The sequence below is a fragment of the Pagrus pagrus genome (assembly GCF_965226575.1).
Source record: "Pagrus pagrus genome assembly, chromosome: 10".
In the NCBI taxonomy this organism is placed as follows: Eukaryota; Metazoa; Chordata; class Actinopteri; order Spariformes; family Sparidae; genus Pagrus; species Pagrus pagrus.
In genome coordinates this window covers 32,325,513-32,332,333 of record NC_140194.1, presented here as the reverse complement: position 1 = coordinate 32,332,333, position 6,821 = coordinate 32,325,513, and positions in this window count along the sequence as shown.

The window sequence follows — 6,821 nt, the reverse complement described above, 5'->3', positions numbered from 1 at the left end:
CACCTATGCTGCTTCCATTCATTGAGCGGCCGTTTAATCCTCCACGCCATGCTACAAACAATGCATGGCATCATAATAAAAACATACATCCTCAAGATGCAGCGCATAAACCTGAAAACACAAAAAAATACTTCAAAATCTTCCAGGCAGTTCACCATGCAGAAATACTTACCAATATGGCTAACAGGGATACCCTCCCTCAAGGGATGCTGAAACAAGGGCACCGTCTCAGCTCCTCAATCAAGCCGTCATCTCCAAATGACACAGTTAGATAGCGAATCAGACTGAAAACACTGCAGTGGATGACCAACAACATAATGATCCTCAGGGAACACTGTGATACAGTGCTGGCCGAGGAGCTCGTCACAATTGGCCCATTCGACACAGTAAAGCTTTGAAAAAGCTATGGTTTGGGCCAAAAACAGATACAGGCGCAAGTGTAGGAGCTCCTCGCTAGAAACCTGCAGAGATCTGGTTGCCACACAAACACAGTCATCCACTGCACCTGCGAACACACCAATAACTCTGACTGACTTCCCTCCTCTTCCTGTGGCAGGCGAACCTGACGGCTTGAATGCATTCACCTCACCAGAACACAACCATGTGCAAAACACAACTGTTACTCACCCGACAGACGTGCAGGGCGCACAGGCCTCCATGATGACCTCTCCCTCGACGGACGCACAAGCACCCAAACGGCAACGTCCAGCACGTAACACAATAAAGGTGATGATGCACCCGACTGTGACTGATGGCCTACTGCTCAGTTCATAAACCCTGAGCCAAACGGCCGCCCCAGCAGCTAACATCACAATAAATTAAACAGACATTAGCACAGATATCTTACCGGTAATAAACTTCAACCTAATCTATGACGATAGCACAACAAATTACGTACCCGCTCCACTGCGTTACTCCAACATAGTAGCCACCGAGAATGAGGCAATACTCCTGGATCCCTCTCCAGACGACAACTCGAGTGCACCAGCGGCTACAGCTAGTGCGCCACGTCAGCCTGCACGTTCGTCACCAGCTAAAGGTAACACACCGCAGCCAGTGCTAAATACGACGCCATCTCCTCAAATGCTAACGATCAACCTCCCCCTTACCAGCATCCCGACCTGCAACAACAAGCACAAGTATCTTCCCACACGTTTAAAATAAAACACAGCGCACCGAGCCGACAGTGCATCCACATACCAACCGTAAAGTACAGGATTGGTATAAGCAGATTGTTAAAACAAACGTCATTATCTGCGACTCGAACCTGGCACGTATTCCAGTCTTCACTGACTCCAAACTCCAGGTCGACAGCTTCCCGGGAGCCACCTGGTCCTCTCGCTGGGCTTAAACAACTGCCTAAGAGAGCAAACACAAATAACCACATGGAAACAGATGCAGCAACTGGTGGCAACAGCCACAACAATATTCCCTCTGGCAACAATTTTGGTCCCACTCATTAATTTCTCTTAACGATTACCCGTCAATCAGACAAATGTAATAAAAGAACGTAACATTAAAATCCGGGCTAAATTCGAATACCTGCAACGCATTGAGAAGACAGACTACGAAGCTAATCCCAGGGTTTCCTGTCCAATGGATGAAGGAGACAGCAAACAAAATCCTGCAACATTGGGCAGCACAGTTAAACATGTAAAGGGGGATTACAGTCCTGACACACTCCCCCGTTAACAAACATCATCAGCCTAAGTTCATCATTCAAATTAGATAAAGCAGAAACTAATATACTAGAGAAAGGCCTCACATTCATCCCAACGCCAACTTACTTTATGGGTCCTGATTCCCCGCGTCCGCGTCTCTTTTACCTACTGCCGAAAATCCACAAATCTCCCACCACGTGGCCTGTCCCCTCTTTGATCCCAAGCCGTCCCATAGTGAGCGACTGTGAGTCTTGCTATGTCACAGAGTACGTCGACTATTTTTTAAACCCGTTATCTAAAAAACACAACAGCTATGACAAAGACTTTGTTAATAAATTAAAACACATAAGAGTACCTACCAAATGCTACATTTTCTCGATAGATGTCGACTCGCTGTACACCAACATCGACCCAGCCTATGCTGACATATATATGGCAGATTGGGAAAACACAGTTTTTTTAAAGTGCCAGAAATTGCCATGTGTCTACCTAAGATATCTCGACGACATCTTCGGCCTTTGGCCCCACACATTGGCTGAATTTCATGATTTTATGGTAATCCTGAATAACCATCACCTCCAGATTACCTTAAAACACAACATCCAACAGCATAAGGTCGAGTTTTTAGATACACAAACCTTGATTACAAATTTTAAGGAAAATTCAAAAGGCTTGGGAACAAAGGTATTTTTTAAAGAGACAGACAGACACACAGTTGTATATAAGACCAGCTATCCTCCCCTTCATACCTACAGAGGCCTGATCAAGTCACAATTGGTCAGGTTCCACAGGATCTGTACCTACAAAGAGGACATAGAAACTGCCACCCAGATACTCTATACAGCCCTAAAACCCAGAGGATACTCAACCAGGTTTTTGAGGCAAATCAAGAGTGAGGTGAAGGAACTCTGTCGATTACGAACCACCAGCGCACGCCCACGCAGGCCACTATGGTCGATGCCATCCCTCACGGGGGTCCACACACCACCTAGAGGGAAAAACAATCAAAATTTTTCACATATAGTTTCCTTTTTTTCTTCTTCTTTTTACAATTTTAACTTTCACTTCTTAAGCCTTACCTTACCCTTTTCCTAACCCTAACCTCTCCCCCCCTCCAGCCCAAACCCTAACCCCTTCCCCCTCTCCCCCCACACCTAATCCTAACCTTTTCTCCCCCGCCTGACCCTAACCAATAAAAGGTTGCTTTTACTGTTTCTCCCTATCCCCCCAACCCACCCCCCACTCAATCTTATAGCCAATCCCAAACTCTGATATGATGGTTTTTAATTTTATTTTTATGTGTTCTGTGATTTTTTAATTGTTTTTATTATTTTATTATTTGGTCATTTTTAAGGGATACATATTATATTTTAATAGGAGTTGTACACCGAAATAAAGAAGAAGATTAAAAAATGCAAAGTAAACAAACAAAACAGAGCCAGTGTAGATACCCCCATTTAATGGGGAGTATCATGTTCAGTCCCCTACCTAACCCAAACCTCTCCCCTCCTCCCCACGCCTAACCCTAACCTTTCCCCCCCAGCCTAACCCTAACCTAGGGGTTTCTCTCTCCCCCCAGCCCACCCCCCACTCACTTTTATAAGTATTTAAAATCCTCTTATGATGTTTTTATTTCTTTGTTTTCTTATTTCTTTTTTACTGTTTTTATTTTCCTTGTATTGCTTTTAAAGGGATAATTCTTATATTTTCATAGGGGTTAATATTGAAATAAAGAGGAAGAATAACAAATGCAAAGTAGATAAAAAACTGTGCCAGTGCAGATACCCCCATAACCTGGGGATTATCATTTCAGTCCCCTACCTAACCCAAGGCTATGTGTGTTAAGAAAAACATACTTCTGAATGTTAAAATGTCAGCAACCACAATAAGTTACACTCTAATGGCATTATTAAGTAAATATCATATCGGTACTTGGTATCGGCACGTACCGATATGATATTTAATGCCAAATTTAAGTACTTATCACTATAAAAGTGGTATCGGTGCATCCCTAGTGTTAGCACAAGGTAAACGACCCCATCAGAACAGCCAGAGACCTAAAGGTTCTGTTTGCTTGAGACTGTCGAGACTGTACGGGCCAAGGGAGGAAACTGCATTCTCTATCATGTTGCTGGAACCATCATGAGACAGTGAGTGCTCTGTGGCATTACAAATCTATGTGGGTTGAATGTGTATAAAGGGATGCACCTGCTCAGAAACAATGCCAAGGTACACTATGACCATTTGACTGATGCTCCACTGAAGTGGTGAGTGTGTGCCAAGAAACTACTCTCTTCACCATTAGTCTGCAGCCTTGCAGCTCTGACACTCCAGTGAATCCCTGGATTCTGACTGTGTACATCAGATTGTGAACCAATTATCGACTTGTCACAAGAGAAATAAGATCAACTAGATATCTCTTTTCAGTTATCTTATTGTAGTGGTGCCTCGTCACTGTAGAGGAACCTGCCCTGTAAGTATCACTTCCAAAATTTGCAAGGCAAATATGTTGTGGTTATAGACTAAATTTGGTTGTGATATCTAGATTATGTGACTGTTCTTCAACAGCCTTTTAATTTCAGAGGCTAATTATGATTTTTTTTACCCTATAAAGTCATTGAATAACTTTAATCAAACAAAATGTAACCCAATGTTAAGCTACACTATCCATCTGAGGGGTCACAAGATGAAGAGGGTGATTGTTGTGGTAACAGCAAGTACAGTTTAATATTTCAGCAAACACTGGTTGAGCAACCAATTTGTTGTTATACAACAGAGGCGCATGCAGGGCACATACAATATGCATATTTAATATTTTATTTTGCCTAACCTTTATTTTACAAGGAATGTTCCCATTGAGATTCAGCATCTCTTTTACAATGGAGTCTGCCCAAAACAGCAGCATAACATACAGGAGTCACATGGTGCAAGTAGAATTCCTCACAACAGAAGGACAGTAACAAGAGTTGGGTAGATTACTTAGGAGTTGGAGGTGTGCAGCCAGTCACCTGCAGATGGATTATCACAGCTCACTGTGGCTGTTCCTGAGTCCTTCATCACTCCCTGCAACATGTGAAATGTCAAAACAGTAAAATAGACTAACAAACAATTATGCTGGATGACATGTTGAGGAAAATGAACAAGGAAAGACAAAGGATACATGCATGTCAATATGCAAGTGATGCTACTGATCAAAGCACCTGTGGGACTGACATGATGACCTCTATAAAGAATTTCAAGATGTTGTTGACAGCTCAAGTTTTAACATCACCTTATTTGCCTAAAACCTAAATTTACTGTAACTGCTAACAAGCTAGTACCGTTCAGTCACAACAACAACAACAATAATGATGATAATAATAATCATAACAACAACAACATAGCAGTGCATAAGAGAACACAAACAATTGGCTAAACTTACATGCTTCAGAGAGTGGTGTGGATGTTGCATCAGAAGGCCCCTCTCCAGCAGCTGTTAGGGGCGTCTGGAAAAATGTTTTGAGCGCATCTAGACAGATATAGAGTAGATTAATTCATTACTGTACAAACAACAAAAACAAAAAAACTACAGCAGACAGAATAGGACAAACAACTGTTGCAGCTTGCAGCAGTTATTTGCATAAGTCAATCAACATAACATTTATAATTACCTTATAATAAAAGATTCACTACTATTTCACAATAAACAACACAGAGTACAACCTGTGGCCTTTACTTTGATTCATGATTCATTTATCCTTCTTAGTAGCTATCAGTGTCATTGTCTAGCATGTTAAGCCAGTTGCTTTATTTCAACACGTGACATCTATCTGACCCTCTGAGGTGAGCAGCCAATGACCACACGTCACGTGACTCAGCACCACAAGTGAGAAACATGTAATTGTTTATCTGTTTCTTTATTTTGTTAATATTTATTATTTTCAAGACAGAACACGAAGAGAGGGCGCCAATGGGCATCGAAAATTGTTATTATTTTTTTCTCCCTCGAGGGTGACTCGCGGCACCCCTCCAGCAGATGGCACTCTAGGCGACCACCTATATCGCCTACGCCTAGAGCCGGCCCTGATCAAAGTATTTAAATGCTGTTGCGCTCAACACACAGTAAGGAAAGTCTTGATATATTTATCTTTTGAAAAAATTTAAAATGTTCCGTTCTTATTGTTGGGTCAATTTTTCCCCATATTATCAAAATTTATATCAAATATTGATATTTTTGTTGTTGTTTTGAAGTTAGAAATTCCAGAATCATGTGCACATATTCCAACTATCTATCTGTCTCTGTATTTCTTTTTTTCCTCTCTTTCATCCTCTTTTCAATTTCCATCTGTGATAGCAACTCCAGTTTGGTGGGGGCAGACAAGCAGGTATTGATTTGAGGTTCTAAGGGAACGTGTTGGCTTATAAAATTTGAGCAACTCAGAAATATAGGAAGGGGCTTGACCATTTAAAGCTCTAAAAGTAAGAACTAAAATTTAAAACTGAATCCTGAGACAGACTGGGAGCCAATGGAGTTCTGCTAAAACTGGTGTGATGTGTGCACTTTGACTGGTGTGGGTTAAAAGTCTAGCAGCAGAGTTCTGAACAGCCTGGAGGCGATGAAGTTGTTTTTGGCTCAGGCATGTAAAAAGGCTGTTACAATAGTCTAGGCGGAAGAGATAAAAGCGTGAATGATCATCTCAAGTTCTGGCTTTGACACCAAGGTTCTCAACTTAGAGATGTTCCTCAGCTGAAGGAAGCAGTTCCCAATCAATGTGTTAGTGTGCTGTTTAAGACACATAGCTGAGTCAAAGACTACACCCAGGTTCCGAAGACTCGGCTGACTGGATGAGCCTAAGGAACCCAAGTGCTTGATGAGGGGGACGCGATTTTCTGGGGCAATAATCAAGGTCTCTGTCTTGTCTGTATTAAGTTGAAGGAAGTTTGTACTTAACCACTGTTTGATGCTAGTCAGACAGCTGATCAAGGAAGACAGTTTAAATGACTCAGAGTCATTAAAGGAACAATACAACTGGATGTCATCTGCATATAAATGGTAGGAAACATCTTGGAACTGACTAATTATCTGGCCCAGAGGAAGGATGTATAATAAGAACAGAATTGGCCCCAGCACCGAACCTTGCGGTACTCCACAGGTCAGAGGTGCTGTTTCAGAGAAAATCT